The sequence below is a fragment of the Ursus americanus genome, chromosome 5 (assembly GCF_024610735.1).
Source record: "Ursus americanus isolate L20-20 chromosome 5, mUrsAme1.1.p, whole genome shotgun sequence".
NCBI classification, from domain to species: domain Eukaryota; kingdom Metazoa; phylum Chordata; class Mammalia; order Carnivora; family Ursidae; genus Ursus; species Ursus americanus.
In genome coordinates, this window is record NC_142131.1 from 34694434 (window position 1) to 34709696 (window position 15263).

Sequence of the window (15263 nt, forward strand, 5' to 3'; positions counted from 1 at the left end):
TCTATTTAGCAAGCTCTAACCCATTAAGTTATGCTGCTTAACGTAGGTGGAACTTTGCACATGAGCAAGTTTACCTGTAAAGTAAATTCTTGGATAAACTGTATGCAACCATAACATTTAGTAGATTCATTTTAATAACCATAGATTATTATATATGTGCAAGACTCCACAAAATAACGTGGGGAATGCCTCCCAAGTTAAGTTCTTTTTTTAAAAAGATTTATTTATTGTCAGAGAGAAGGGGGGGGCACAGGCGAGGGAGAAGCAGGCTCCCCGCCGTGTAGGGAGCCCAATGTGGGGCTTGGTCCCAGGACCCTGGGATCATGACTGAGCCGAAGGCAGACGCTTAACCGTCTGAGCCACCCAGGTGCCCCCCCAAGGTAAGTTCTTGACCTCCAGACGATCGTAACCTACTATACAAGGAAGATATACACACAAATGGACCCTTTAGACACATCAGGTAGATTGTGGCAGGTGCCCTACTGGAAATCTTAACATAATCAGAGAATAAAAGAGAAAACTCTTTTCCTACTATGAATATCATTAAAGGACAGAATAGCAGAAAAGGACGAATATCAGAAAATGATGTAGGATGCAGGGGTTTGAAGAATGGGTATGGAGGCAGAGAAGATTACTTAGACTAAGATAATATTACAAAGGTGCTATCCAGTATTACCTGGGGTCAAATCATATAAAATGAGGATAATTCATAGGGCTATTGTAAGGATTGAATGGTGTTTGACACATACTAGGCACCATATATGTGTTTGTTACTATTTTTAATAATACAATTGGCTGTTTTGAAAAGACAGTATCCAGAAGCCTGGCTGGCTCAGTCCGTTGAGAGTCTGCCTTCAGCTCAGGTCCGTGATCCCAGGGTCCTGGGATCCAGTCCCACATTGGACTCCTTGCTCAGCAGGGAGCCTGCTTCTCCCTCTACCTGCAGCTGCTTGTGCTCTCTCTCTCTGACGAATAAATAAAATCTTAAAAAAAAAAAAGTATTCTTTTCATTACTGGGATTCACTAAATTATCAAATGATTGCTAACTATCTTAACACTAAAATTTACTCATCATAGAGGTTTTCCTTCAACAGAAGGGAGACTGTGATCTAATAGGGAGTCTAATATGGAGCTATACACCTTTTGGGAATTTTTGTAAATATACTCACTAATTTCAGTCCTAGGTTTTCATGTGAAACTACTGACAATTCTTTAACATCTTACAGTTATTTGAAGAAGGTCTTAGAAATAGCCCCATTTACTGTTTTGGTTTTGTTCAAACCTAATTAACTTTTTGATTAAATAGACTAATTTAAGAAAAACTTAAGGAGAGGGGCGCCTGGGTGGCTCAGTCAGTTAAGTTCCTACCTTCAGCTCAGGTCATGATCTCAGGGTCCTGTGATGGAGGCCCACATCAGGCTCCCTGCCCAGTGGCGAGTCTGCTTCTCCCTCTGCCTCTGCCCCTCCCTTCCACTTATGTGCCCTCAATCCCTCTCTCAGAGATAAATAAATAAAAACTTAAAAAAAAACAAAACCTAAGGAGATGAAAAGTGTACCAAATGTTTAATCATTTTGTATTTCTATAAATGAGACTTCTTAATAAGATTTATTCAGTTCCTTATGAGTGCCTTAATAAGCTTAGATGTATGCATAACCACTGACTGTTTCCCTTTTGCCCGCCCTCATTGGTATACATATTCCTGTGCGGGCTTTGAGAAAGGGGTTTGGCTTTATCTATACTTCATCTATATTTCTTCTGCATGTCTTACCACCAATCCCTGACCAACATTTAAATTTATTGGTTTTTAACAAAAAGTGATAGGGGTCAAAACTGCCAAGAAGCATTTATCATTTCCTATGGAGTGGGGAGAGTTCAAGGGAAAAATAAACAAATAAATAAATAAATAAATTACGGTGCTTAGTAACTTCAAATGCTATATGTGTGAAAAACGATGTCGTGAAAATTATTTATATATACCTAGGCTTTTATTTAAAATTTAGTTCCTCAACCCTTTTGATGACATAAATCCCTTTGACAGTCTGATATAAGCTATGAACACACTTCCTCCAAGGAAGACAGATATATATATTACTATAAAATGTTTTTTATGTTTTTCAAAGACTCACAGACCCCTGAAATCCATTCAGAGGTTTACTGTCTAAGGGGTTTATTTTTATGGAAGGGAGGATTCATAAAATTACAAGGTTAGTGAATAAAAAGCCAATTGGTCCTTTGGTCATCTGGGGGTCCTCACCAGTGCATTAAGCAAGAAAATAAAGACATACTGAGCTGAAAGAAAAAAATAAATTATTCTCAGTTAGCAAGATTATGTAGAAATTCCAAAGAGAATCCACACAAAAGCTGATTCTAGAATGTATATGGAGACATACAGGAACTGGAGTAGCCAAACAATGCTGAAACAGAAGAACAAAGTAAAAAAACCCCTACTGTACCTGATTTCAAGGTTTGCTATTAAAGACTAAAGACAATGTGGCATACTGAAAGGATGGACACAGATCAATGGAACAGAACAAAGAGTCGAGAAAGAAACCCATGCCAATACAGGCAATTTTTATGGAGGTGCAAAAGGCAAATCAATGGGGAAAATAATTTTTTAACAAATGATGGACACACATATCAAAAAGTAAACCTCAGGGGAGCCTGGGTGGGTCGGTCGGTTAAGCATCTGCCTTCGGCTCAGGTCAGGATCTCCGGGTCTGGGATCCGGGATCGAGTCCAGCATCAGGTTTCCTGATCAGCGGGGAGCCTGCTTCTCTCTCTCTCTCTCTCTCCCTCTGCCCCTCCCTATTGCTCATTCTCTCTCTCTCTCATATAAATAAAATCTTAAAAAAAAAAAAGTGAACCTCAGAGCAATGGCTGGCTCAGTTGATGGAGCATGAGACTCTTGATCTTGAGGTTGTGAGTTCCAGCCCCACACTGGATGTAGAGATTACTTAAAATAAACTTTAAGGGGCACCTGGGCAGCTCAGTTGGTTAAGTGTCTCTCTTTGGCTCAGGTTATGATCCTGGGGCCATGGGATAGTCGCCTGCATCGAGCCCCACATCAGGCTCCCTGATCAGTGGGAGTCTGCTTCTTCCTCTCCCCCTGCCCCTTCCCCCTCACTCGTGATCTCCCTTCCTTTCTCTCTCTCTCTCACACACACATAAAGTCTTAAAAAATAAATTTTTAAAAAAAGTGAACCTCAAACTTAGAGACCTAAGTGTAAAACCTAAAATATATAAAACTTCTAGATGAAAACGAAGTAGAAAATTTTAGTGCTCTTTGATTAGGCAAAGATTTCTCTGACAGAACACAAAAAAACATAAGCCAAAGAAAAAAGAATCAATAAATTTGACTTCATCAAAATTTAAAGCTCTTCCTCTCTTCAAAAGACACTATTAAGGGACGCATGGTTGGCTCAGTTTGTAGAGCATGCGACTCTTGATTTCAGGGGCATGAGTTCGAGCCCCACACTAGGTGTGGAGCCTACTTAAAAAAAAGACACTGTTAAGAAAAGCAGAAGCCACAGATTGGGAGAAATGTAAAACAAATATATGAAACAGATGTGTTTCAAAAATATACAAGGTACTCTCAAAACAATAAGAAAACAAAAAACTTGATATAAAATATCAACAAAATTAGCATACCTTTATCTAGATTGACCAAGAAAAAAAGAGAAGACTCAAATTACTACAATCAAGAATGAAAGAGGCAATATTACTACTGATCTAACAAATCAGATTATAAAAGACTACTATGAACAGCTATATGCCAACAAAATAAATCGGATGAAATGAGCAAATTCCTAGAACTTTGCAAGTACTGAAACTTACTCAATAAGAAACAGAAAATATGAACACACCTTTAACAAGTAAAGAAAATGAATTAGTAGTTTTCTAATTTTCCCCATACAAAAGCCCAGGCCCAGAAAGGCCTCATTGGTGAATTTTATTAAATATTTAAACAAGAGTTAATAGCAATTCTTCACAGACTTTTTTAATAAGTAGAAGAGGAGGGTATGAGGCCAGTATTACCCTGATACACAACCAAAGAATCACAAGCATACGGTAATGGGTATTAGGGAGGGCACATATTGCATGGAGCACTGGGTGTTATATGCAAACAATGAATCATGGAACATTACATTCAAAACTAATGACGTACTGTATGGTGACTAACATAATAAAAAATTTAAAAAAAAAAGAATCACAAGCATAGAAAACTACTGACCAATACTTTTCATAAAAGCAGATGCAAAAAATCCTATTAATATAACACATGTCAACAGAATAAAGGACAAAACTACATGATCACAAAAGTAGATGCAGAAAAAGGATTTCATAAAATCCAACATCCCTGAAACTAGTATTACACTGAATGTTAACTGGAATTTAAATAAAAAACTTGGACAGAAAAAATATCCAACATCCTTTCTTGATATAACAGCTAAACTGAAGGGAACTTTTTTAACTTGATGAAGGAAATCTATAAAAAACCCACAGCTAACACCCTACTAAATGGTGAAAGACTGAATGTGTTCCTTCTAAGATCAGGAATAAGACAAGGATGTCCACTCTTGCCACTTCCATTAAAATTAAACATTGTAATGGAGATTCTAGCCAAATAAATTAGGCAAGAAAATGAAATAAATAGCATGTGAATTGGGAAAGAAGGTAAACTATCTTTATTTGCAGATGATGTAATTTTATATATAGAAAATACCAAGAAAACTACTTTTTATTATTTATTTATTTTAAAAGATTTATTTCTTTATTTTAGAGAGAGAGAGAGCACACGAGCAAGAGTGGGAAGGGCAGAGGGAGAGGTAGAGAGACTCTCAAGCAGACCCCACACTGAGCACAGCGCTCAACTCAGGGCTCCATCTCATGACCCTGAGATCATGACCTGAGCTGAAATCAAGAGGTGGACACTTAACTGATTGTGCCACCCAGGCACCCCTGGAATCTACATTTTAAAAAACTATTACAGTACTAAACAAATCAGCAAGATTCAAGATTAATACATAAAAACTAACTATGTCTATTTAAGAGAAATGACAGGGGCATCTGGATGGCTCAGTTGGTTAAGTGTCTGCCTTCACTCAGGTCATGATCCCAGGGTCCTGTGATTGAGCCCTGCATGGGGCTCTCTGTTCCTCAGGAAGCCTACTTCACCCTCTCCCTCTGCCTACCACTCCCCACTGCTTGTGCTCTCTGTCAAATAAATAAATAAAATCTTTAAAAATAAATAAATAAAATCTTAAAAAAACAAAAATTAAGAAATTAAGAAGACATAAGTAAATGGAAAGACAGCCCATGTTCATGGATCAGAAGACTTACTGTTAAGATAGTAATACTTTCCCGTTGACCTACAGATTTAACCCAATCTATATCACAATCCTTGCTGGTTTCTTTGCAGAAATTGATAAGCTGATCCTCAAAATCGTACAGAAATTCAAGGGACTCAGAACTGTCAAAACAAAGTTGGAGGAGTGACATTTGCTGATTTTCAAACTTACTACAAAGTGACAGTAATCAAGAGAGTCTAATCAAGATCTGCAACATATATATACACGCCACACAGTGTAGCCTGAGATCTGAAGGATCAATAGAGTATAACTGAAAGACCAGAAATAAATCCTCACATTTATGGCCAGTTGATTTTCTTCTACATGGTTGCTAAGACAACTGAAGGCAGAAAGAACAATCCTCTTCACAAATGGTGCTGGCACACCTGGAAAACTACACACAAAAGAATGAAGATGGATCCCTTTCTTCCACATACATGAAAATTAACTCTTAAGAATCATAGACCTAAATGTAACAGCTAAAACAATAAAAAGAAAACAGGAGTAAACCTTTGACCTTGGGCTATACAATTAGATAAAATAACGAAAGAAGAAGTAACAAAAGAAAAAACAAATGGGACTTCATCAAAATTTTTAAAATTGTGTGCTTCAAAAAGCACCCTCAAATCTCTGTGTAGCTTCATCAATTACAACTAACTTACCACTTTTGTAAGAGATGTTGATAATGGGGGAGGCTGTCCATGTGTGTGCAGGAAGCATATAGGGAATCTTTGTACCTTCCTCTATTGTACTGTGAATGAAAAACTGCTCTAAAAAATAAAGTCTTTTTTTTTTTTTTAAAGATTTTATTTAGTTATTCGACAGAGACAGCCAGCGAGAGAGGGAACACAAGCAGGGGGAGTGGGAGAGGAAGAAACAGGCTCATAGCGGAAAAGCCTGATGTGGGGCTCGATCCCAGATCGCCGGGATCACGCCCTGAGCCGAAGGCAGACGCTTAACCGCTGTGCCACCCAGGCGCCCCTAAAAAATAAAGTCTTTAAAAAAAAAAATTACACCATCAGGGACATCTGGCTGGCTTAGTCCGTAGAGCATGTGACTCCTGATCTCAGAGTCATGAGTTCAAGCCCCATGTTGGGCATAAAGTTTATGTTTAAAAAAAAAAAAAAAGACACCATCAAGAAAGTGAAAAGATATTTCACAGAATGGTAGAAAATATTTGCAAAATCATAAATCTGATAAGGGTCCAGCATCCAAAACATATAAATAATTCTCACAATTCAATCTTAAAAAGATATATAACCCAACTGAAACATGGACAGATTTAAACAGACATTTCTTCAAAGAAAATATATAAATGGCCAGTAAACACATGAATAGAGGCACAACATCATTAGTCATTAGGGAAATGCAAATTAAAACCACCATGAGATACCACTTCACACCCATTAAGATAGCAATTATTAAAAACAAACAAAAAACCCCCAGAAAATAACAAGTGTGGGGGCGCCCGGGTGGCAGAGCGGTTAAGCGTCTGCCTTCGGCTCAGGGCGTGATCCCGGCGATCTGGGATCGAGCCCCACATCAGGCTCTTCTGCTATGAGCCTGCTTCTTCCTCTCCCACTCCCCCTGCTTGTGTTCCCTCTCTTGCTGGCTGTCTCTATCTCTGTCGAATAAATAAATAAAATCTTTTAAAAAAAAAAAACTAATTAAAAAAAAAAAGAAGAAAATAACAAGTGTGGGTGAGGATGTGGAGAAATTGGAACCCTCACAAATAGCTAGTGTTCACGTGAAATGGTGCAACTGCCTTCAAAAACCTTTTGGTAGTTCCTCAAAATGTTCATCATAAAGTATTACATAGCCCAGCAATTCCACTCCTAGGAATATACCCAAGGGAAATAAAAACACCCATCTGTCCACACAAAAACTTACTGATGAATGTTCACAGCAGCATGATTCATAATAGCCCTAAACTGGAAAAAACCCAATGTCCATCAACAGATGACTAGGTAAATAAAAGTAAAACATCCATAAAACTGAGTATCATTTGGCCATAAAAAAAATGAAGTACTGATACATGCTACAGTTTCAAGGTTAACCTTGAAAACGTAATGCTAAGTGAAAGAAGCCAGTCACAAAAGACTATATTGTATGATTCCATTTATAAGAAATGTCCAGAACAGGCAAATACTTAGAGACAGATAGTAGAATAGTGGTTTTTCCAGGGCTAGGGCAGTTGAAGGAAAATGACAAGTGATTACTAATGGATAAGGGGTTTCTTTCTGGAGTGTTGAAAATATTCTAAAATTGGTTGTACCTGGGTGGCTATCAGTTAAGCATCTGACTTCAGCTTGGGTCATGATCTCAGGGTTATGAGATCAAGGCCCCAGACAGGCTTCCTGCTCAGCGGGGAGTCTGCTTGTCCCTCCTCCCTCTTCCCTGCTGGAGCTCTCTCAAATACACAAAATCTTAAATAAAGAAATAAAATAAATTGGGACGCCCGGGTGGCTCAGTCAGTGAAGTATCTGCCTCGAGCTCTGGTCATGGTCCCGGGGTCCTAGGATTGAGCCCCACATCGGGCTCCTTGCTCAGCCTGATTCTCCCTCTGCCTGCTGCTCCCCCGGCTTGTGCTCTCTCTGACAAATAAATAAATTAAATCTTAAAAAAAATAAAAATAAAAATAATTGGTTGTGCTGATGATTACACAACTCTAAATTACTAAAAATCATTGAGTTGTATACTTTAAATTGTAGGCTATGTGGATAACAGCTAAATAAAGCTGTTAAATAATACACATCAGATCTGAAATGTACTCAAATTGGTAGATACAAGTTTTTAAAGGCATTCAGCACACATTTGTTATGCAATAGTTTAGCAGGATTGCACACAGTGATGAAAACCAACTTTAGACTCATGTCTTTTTATTTAGTTATTTTAAAGATTTTATTTATTTGACAGAGAAAGAGTGAGCACAAGCAGTGGGAGCGGGAGAGGGAGAAGAAGGCTCCCCACTGAGCAGGGAGCCTGAGGTGGGGCTCCATCCCAGGACCCTGGGATCGTGACCTGAGCTGAAGGCAGATTCTTAATCGACTGAGCCACCCAGGCATCCGGACTCCTGTCTTTTTTAAGTAAAAGTTTTATATGCATGCATTCAAAGTTCTGCTTTCTGGAGAAGTCTACAAAGAAAACAAAGGTAAAGTTTTTCTAAGGGTAAAGTTTTGAAATACTTTTAGGGTAAAGAAGGCTATTTTAAATAGGTCAAAGTTTCAAGAAAAACTATTTTGGGTTTGCAAAGCCATTGAATATGCTAGATAGCAGGCAAACCGACTTTAAAGTTATAAAATATTAATCTCTTATGATAATCTTAAATCCCCTGAGCATTTAACATGCAGACAGCATTGATCTTGTTCTATAATTGATCTTGTTCTAAGTCTGGTTTTCCATATGTACAGGTTATGTTTCCTTGGGGAACTGGGTGGTTAAGGGAAATGTGGGCTGGATCTGGAGAAGAGGAAGAATAAAAGAAGTCTGTTACTGTGAAGAAAGGGTTCATTAGCTTGTTTCTAATCCAGAGTAATCTTCAGATCCCGCCAAGTTGCTGGACCACCATGAAGTCCCTTCAGTTACTTCAAGGACGTCGGATATTAGGAAATATTATCAAAACCATTTCACCCAGGTAATGACGCTACTGACTTGGCACGTCCTGGTGGGGCTACAGGGAGCTAGGGCCCGTCTCCGGAAATCCACGGCAATAACTCCCAGCAGCAGCGCTCTGCCCCCTCCTGCTCCTTCCCAAGCCTTTGCCCCGGCAGTTCGTCTCGCCTGCAAAGCCCTCCTCATCTCTTAGCACGGAAAGCCTGTTTTCCCGCTCCACCGGCATCACGGACCTGCACCTCGGATCCAGCCTCCCCTCACGGGACCCCTAGACACTTCATGCTTCAACCATCTCATTTTACCTTTATTGATGCAAACACGGCCTTGTTCTGTTTCTAAGCCTCGCGCTACCATGTCTAATTCGGTCACTCGTAGTGGGCAAATCGTGGGCTCTACAGCCGGACAGAGCTGGCGGGCGGGATCAGACCGGCGGCAGAGCCGTCCCACGCGGCGCTGGGGGCGAGGGCGGCCTCTCCCCTCCTTCCGGTCTGGGCGGTGCGCATGGTCACGTGGTTGGAGGGCGGCGGCGCGCGCGGTGCGGAGGCTCGGCGCCAGGTGAGCGCGCTGGGTGGGACGCGAGGGCGGTGGGGGTCCTGCGCGCGGGATCGGAGTCTGGGATCCGGTCCCCGCAACAGACGCCCCGGGGGTGCGGGGCCAGTCCCGGCTGGTAGGAACGGCCAGGGGGGAGGACCCCGGGCCGGGGCTGCGCGGATTCGTGGAAACTCGGCAGGTTGTGGACAAGCCGGCACACCGGCTGCTTTCCCCCTAAATGCTAGTTTAATGGCCGCCTCATGTTGAAATAATGAGGAATAGATTGAAAGATTCTGTTTCTGCTTCCTCCCTCCCCCTTTATTTTCCTGTTAGTGTTGAGCCTTAAAACTACGGCGCATTAAATGCGGTGTAGTGTCCTGCAACAGAAAAAGGACATCGGTAGAAAAACTGGGAAATCCTAATAAAGTTTGTGATTTAGTTAATGGCATGTATCAATATTAACTTAATTTTGATAAATGTACCCTAAATTAACAGAGGAGTCTCATCAAAGGGTATACGGGAACTCTCTGCACGATCTTTGCAACATAATGTAAACCTAAAATTATTTTCACAAAAAGTTGAAAAACAATGCCAGATCGTGGTGTAGCAGGCCACTGTTCACCAGGGAGGGCCCACGTTAGTTCCTCTTCGCCGAGCCTGACAGGAATTAGGTGTCTGTTTGACCAAACTGTTTGCTACGGCAAGAGTTGTCAGGCTAGTGGGTGTGGATGCTTCTAGTCCAAGTTTTCTGGGCAGGAGTCTTTTTTCTTTCAGTTCTATCACACGTCTTTGGATACTGCTTGCATAAGGGGCATGTGCAGTAAAAATGTCAGGAAGGACCATTAAAAAGGCGCAGCGATGCCTGGCTCGCTCGGTCGGAACATGAGACTATGCATCTTGGGGTCGTGAGTTCAAGCCCCAGGTTGGGTACAGAGTTTACTTAAATAAAAACTTAAAAAAAAAATTTTTTTTTTAAATGGGGTGCCTGGTGGCTCAGTCGGCTAAGCATCAGACTCTTGGTTTCTGTTCAGGTCATGATCTCATGGATCATGAGATCGAGCCCTGCATTGGGCTCCACACTCAGCGGGAGTCTGCTTGAAGATTCTCTCCCTCTGCCCCTCCTCCCAGTCGCTCGCTCTCTAAATAAATCTTAAATAAAATAAAAATGTACAGTACAGAGCTAGGAAGCTCAGAGGCAGGAGAAATCCCGTCTGACTCAGGATTGTCAGGAGGGCTACTGGAGGGAGTGGCTGTCACGAGCTGATGGGGACTTGAGGGAAGAGAGCATTCCTGGGCTGGAGAAGAGCAGCAGCAGAGGCTTGAAGGTGACTGCACAGAGGAGGCCTGGGTGCAGGTGCAGCCCTTCTTAATGGAAGCACAGAGCCTGTCCAGGAAGCAGTGACAGCCGAAATGGGAAGTAAAAACTGGAGTCTCATTGTAGATAACAGGGTGACACTTCCTTTAATTATACATGCCGTGGGAGCCATAGAACATCTTAGGGTAAGGGAGGGTCATCACTGGATCTGTGCTTGGAGCAGCATTGTATAGGATGGCTTGGACTAGAACAACTAGGGAACTAGTGGTTTAGCCCAGGAGAGGTAATAAATTCAGCCAGGGCTGCAAAGTTAATATTCAAAGAAGGATACGGTTTGGGGAGATTTTATGGGCCTAGAGGACCTGGTAACTGAAGGGATCAAGGAAAAGAGAACTTCCAAAGTTTTGGATCTGGGTGTTTTGGAGCATGAATGATACATATGCAGAAATAGAGGGCTCAGGATGAGATAGATCTAGGGTAGGGCGGGACGGCATTGATTTCTTTTTTAAACAGCTGTGTCTGAATTGCTGGCAGGATATCCAGCTGGAAGTGTGTATGTAATTGTGTTTAACAGTGGAAGCCAAATGTACGCAGCAGGGACGGAAAGAGGAAAAGGAGCCTGAGCAGGCAGACGTGAGGCAGTCAGTCATTCCTGTGGGCTTGAGGGGCTAAGGTCAACTGGGGGCTTGCGCATGGCAAAGCAGTAGTGTCACAGCTTCTGCACAGGTGGAAGAGGCTGAGGAGCAAGACAGATCTTGGATTTAGCAATTAGGAAACCAGTGGTCACTTTTCAGAGAGTTGCTTTAGTGCAGAGGTAGGAAGATTGCTCATTGTAATCTGCTCATCCTATGGCCTTTCTCAAGTGACCAGAACACTGGGCCAGGAGCCAGAGATATGGCTTCTGGTTCTGCTACTACCTGTGTAATTTTGGGGAAGTCATGTATAGCTTGTACTAGCACAGAAAAATAAAGAAGGGAAGAACGCTTTTATTCCCAGTAATACCTAATGGTCCATAGAACTAGTGTTCCACGGGGCACACTTTGGGAAACACTGATATAGAACCAGAATTTTAGAGCCTTAAAGAACCAAAAAATCTGGAGCGCCTGGGTGGCTCAGTCATTAAGTTTCTGCCTTCAGCTCAGGTCATGGTCCCACGGTCCTGGGATCGAGTCCCGCATCCGGCTCCCTGCTCAGCGGGAAGCCTGCTTTTCCCTCTCCCACTCCCCCTGCTTGTGTTCCCTCTCTCGCTGTCTCTCTCTCTCTCTCTGTCAAATAAATAATCTTAGGGGAAAAAACAACAAAACAAAATCAAAAAATCATCTTCTCCAATCCTCCATTTAACAAAGAAACTGATACTCAAATTGTAATTCAATAAACATTGATTTCAAATACATAGATGGTACCCAAAATAACCCTATAAAGTAGTAATGCTTAAACCCATTTTGGAGATTGGAAAACATGCTCTGAGAAGTTAAAGGACTTGCCCAAGATCACAGAGCAGCAAGTGGTGGAGTGAAATTTGAACTCAGACCTCCTGAGTCAGGGCCTTCTCTGTCACACATCCTGCTGCCTCCCTGGTTTTCAACACTGAATACATTTAAAACTGTCTGACTGGAACATTAGTAACTTCAAACATTTTCCCTTTCTTAGAAGGCATGTGTTCTAAAAGTCGTTTAGTTTGACTGTATTATACATGAATATTAGTATATAAGAAGTGGGACAGTACACAACCAGCAGTTCCCAAAGTTACATTTTTAAAAACGGTAGAGTACTGGATCATGGGAAAGTTTATTATGTTCAACTGTGAACACCGGAAAGACAGAACCATGATACCTGCATTTATGTCGCACATTAAAAAAATAGTCTTAGCTAATTCCGCGATTGCTTACTCTTTCCTCTTGCTACTTTTTTCTTTTGTGTTGACCAATTCCATTTTCTCCACTGCCGGCTGCCTAGTCTTGATCACACCCTCCTTAACAGAGGTGTGAGACTGCATTTATAGGCAGGAATTTGTGGTAGAGGTAAAAGAGCTTCTTAGGGATTATTCTTTGATTCAGTAAATAATTTCCTGTCTATCTTGACAAGTAAAAATAGACAAACTTACTTATTTCGGAAATCAACTTGTAAAGGAGCCAAGATGATTTTGTAAAAATTTGGGTAAAAAATGACTTACTTTCAGTTCTGCTTGATGTTATAAATAACAGACACGTGGTTTATTCTGATGTTAATTTCATTCACATTCTTCAAATGACAGAAAGCGGTGGCTAAGAGTGTCACAGTGTCTCTGACATTAGGGATCAGATTTCAGAATCCGGTTCTATCTCCTTAGCTATGTTACTTAACCTCTCTGCGCTTAATTAAGTCCAGTTGTCTAGTCTTAAACAATAACAGTATTGTCTTGCAAAGTGAGGATTAAATAGACTAATCTAAGTAAACACTTAAATAGTGCCTAGCCCACAGAAGATAAGCAGCTACATCACTGAAAAACAACTGGTGCTGATTTAAAGCTTCTAGTTTAATATGCTTATGTAGGAGGGCACAGCTGATTAACACATTTCTCCTCTTGTCTCCTAATCCAGTTAAAGGTCCCTTTTTTGTTTGTTAAAAAAAATTTTTTTGGACATGATTAAGATATTTTACATACAATAAAATGCACCATTGTAAGGATGATGAGTTTTGTCAAAATCTAGTCACTCTAGATTTTGTGTGTCAAGATAGAAGACTTTTCTGTCCCCACCAGACAGTTCCTTCATGCTCTCTGAAGGCAGCCTTCACCCTAGGCAACCAGATTGCTTGTCTGTCACGTGTCTTAGTTTGGCCAGGATTTCACATAGTATGTGCTTCCTCTGTTTGCCTAATGTCTCTAAGATTCATCCACATTGTTACATATATTAGAAATACATTATTTATTGCTGAATATATTCTGTCATATGGACTTACCACAGTTTGTTTTTCTGCTGATGGACATCTGGGTTGTTTCCAGTTTGGGGCCAATCTGAGTAAATGCTATGACCATTCATGCACACATCTTTGTATGAACGTTTTCATTTCCCTTGGGTAAATATCAAAAATGCAATTGCTGGTCATCTGCTTAAAAGAAACTGTCAAACTTTTCCACAGTGTTTGTACCATTTCATACCCCTACCAACTGTGTATGTCTACACGTGCAGCAACACTGAGAATTGACAGTGGTATGTAACAGAATCTCATTGTAGTTTAAATCTACAATTCCCTGACAACTAATGATGTTGAGCGTCTTTCCATCCATGTACCTTCTCTTATGATGTTATCTTTTCAAATCTTTAAGGGCCTTTGCTTTCAAATATTGAAAATATATGGTACTGGGGCGCCTGGGTGGCTCAGTCCCCTAGGCGTCTGCCTTTGGCTCAGGTCATGATCTTGGGGTCCTGGGTCGGGCTCCCTGCTCGGTGGGGAGTCTGCTTTTCCCTCTGCCTGCTGCTCCCCCTGCTTGTGAGCTCACTCTCTGTCTCTCAAATAAAATAAAATCTTAAAAAAAAAAAAAATATATATATATAGTACTTTGATCCTAAAAACAACAGAAACCCCTTCAAACATGATCAGATTTATCTGGCATTTATGTGTGGGTTTCTTTTTTTCTTTTTTAAAGATTTTATTTATTTGAGAGAGAACACAGAGAGAGAGAGAGAGGGAGAAGCAGACTCCCCACTAAGCAGGGAGCCCAATGCGGGGCTCAGTCCCAGGACCACAGGACCATGACCACAAGGCAGACGCTTAACCGACAGAGCCACTCAGGCGCCTCATGTGTGGTTTTAGTAGTGGAAGAATAAGAGAAACATCTCACGAAGAAATGCAAGACTTAGATTTAATTATTTTTTAAAGTCCTGGTAAGCCATTATTTAAACGGGATATTTAGAAAAGGTGTCAGATGTATTTTTTTTTTTTAACTGAGTCTTGAGAAAAGGATGAGATGTTTCTACACAACTACATCCTGACAGCGGTTTTGAAATGCGTAGTGGTGCAAGTCCTTCTCTGCTGTACTGTGTGCAAGGGGAACAAGGCCGAGCAGTGAAAGTGCTCTCCAGCCACCAGGTAGGTGCCTGCCGTGCTCAGTGGTCTGCCCGTGGGGAGGACTCAGCGATGGGCACTGTCAGGCGTTTCTATCTGGAATGCTTTCTTCTGGGAAGAAGGGCAGGCACGTAGCTCCACAGTATGCAGGGTGGAGCCTTGCTGAGGTGACTGTTTTTCTGCCGGACAAGCGAGTATTTCGATTTGTTCATTCCTTCCTCCATGCACTTATTTAAGGAGTATTTCTTGGGCACCGGTGATGTCCCAGATACTGTCTTAGGCCTTGGGAATGCAGCGATGATCCGAACAGACGGACTTCTCTATTCTTACAGAGCTGACTTTCCACTTAGGGCCATCGGGAGCAGATCTGGGCTCCAGCAGAGGGAAAGTTTCAGGTTGCCCTACTTGT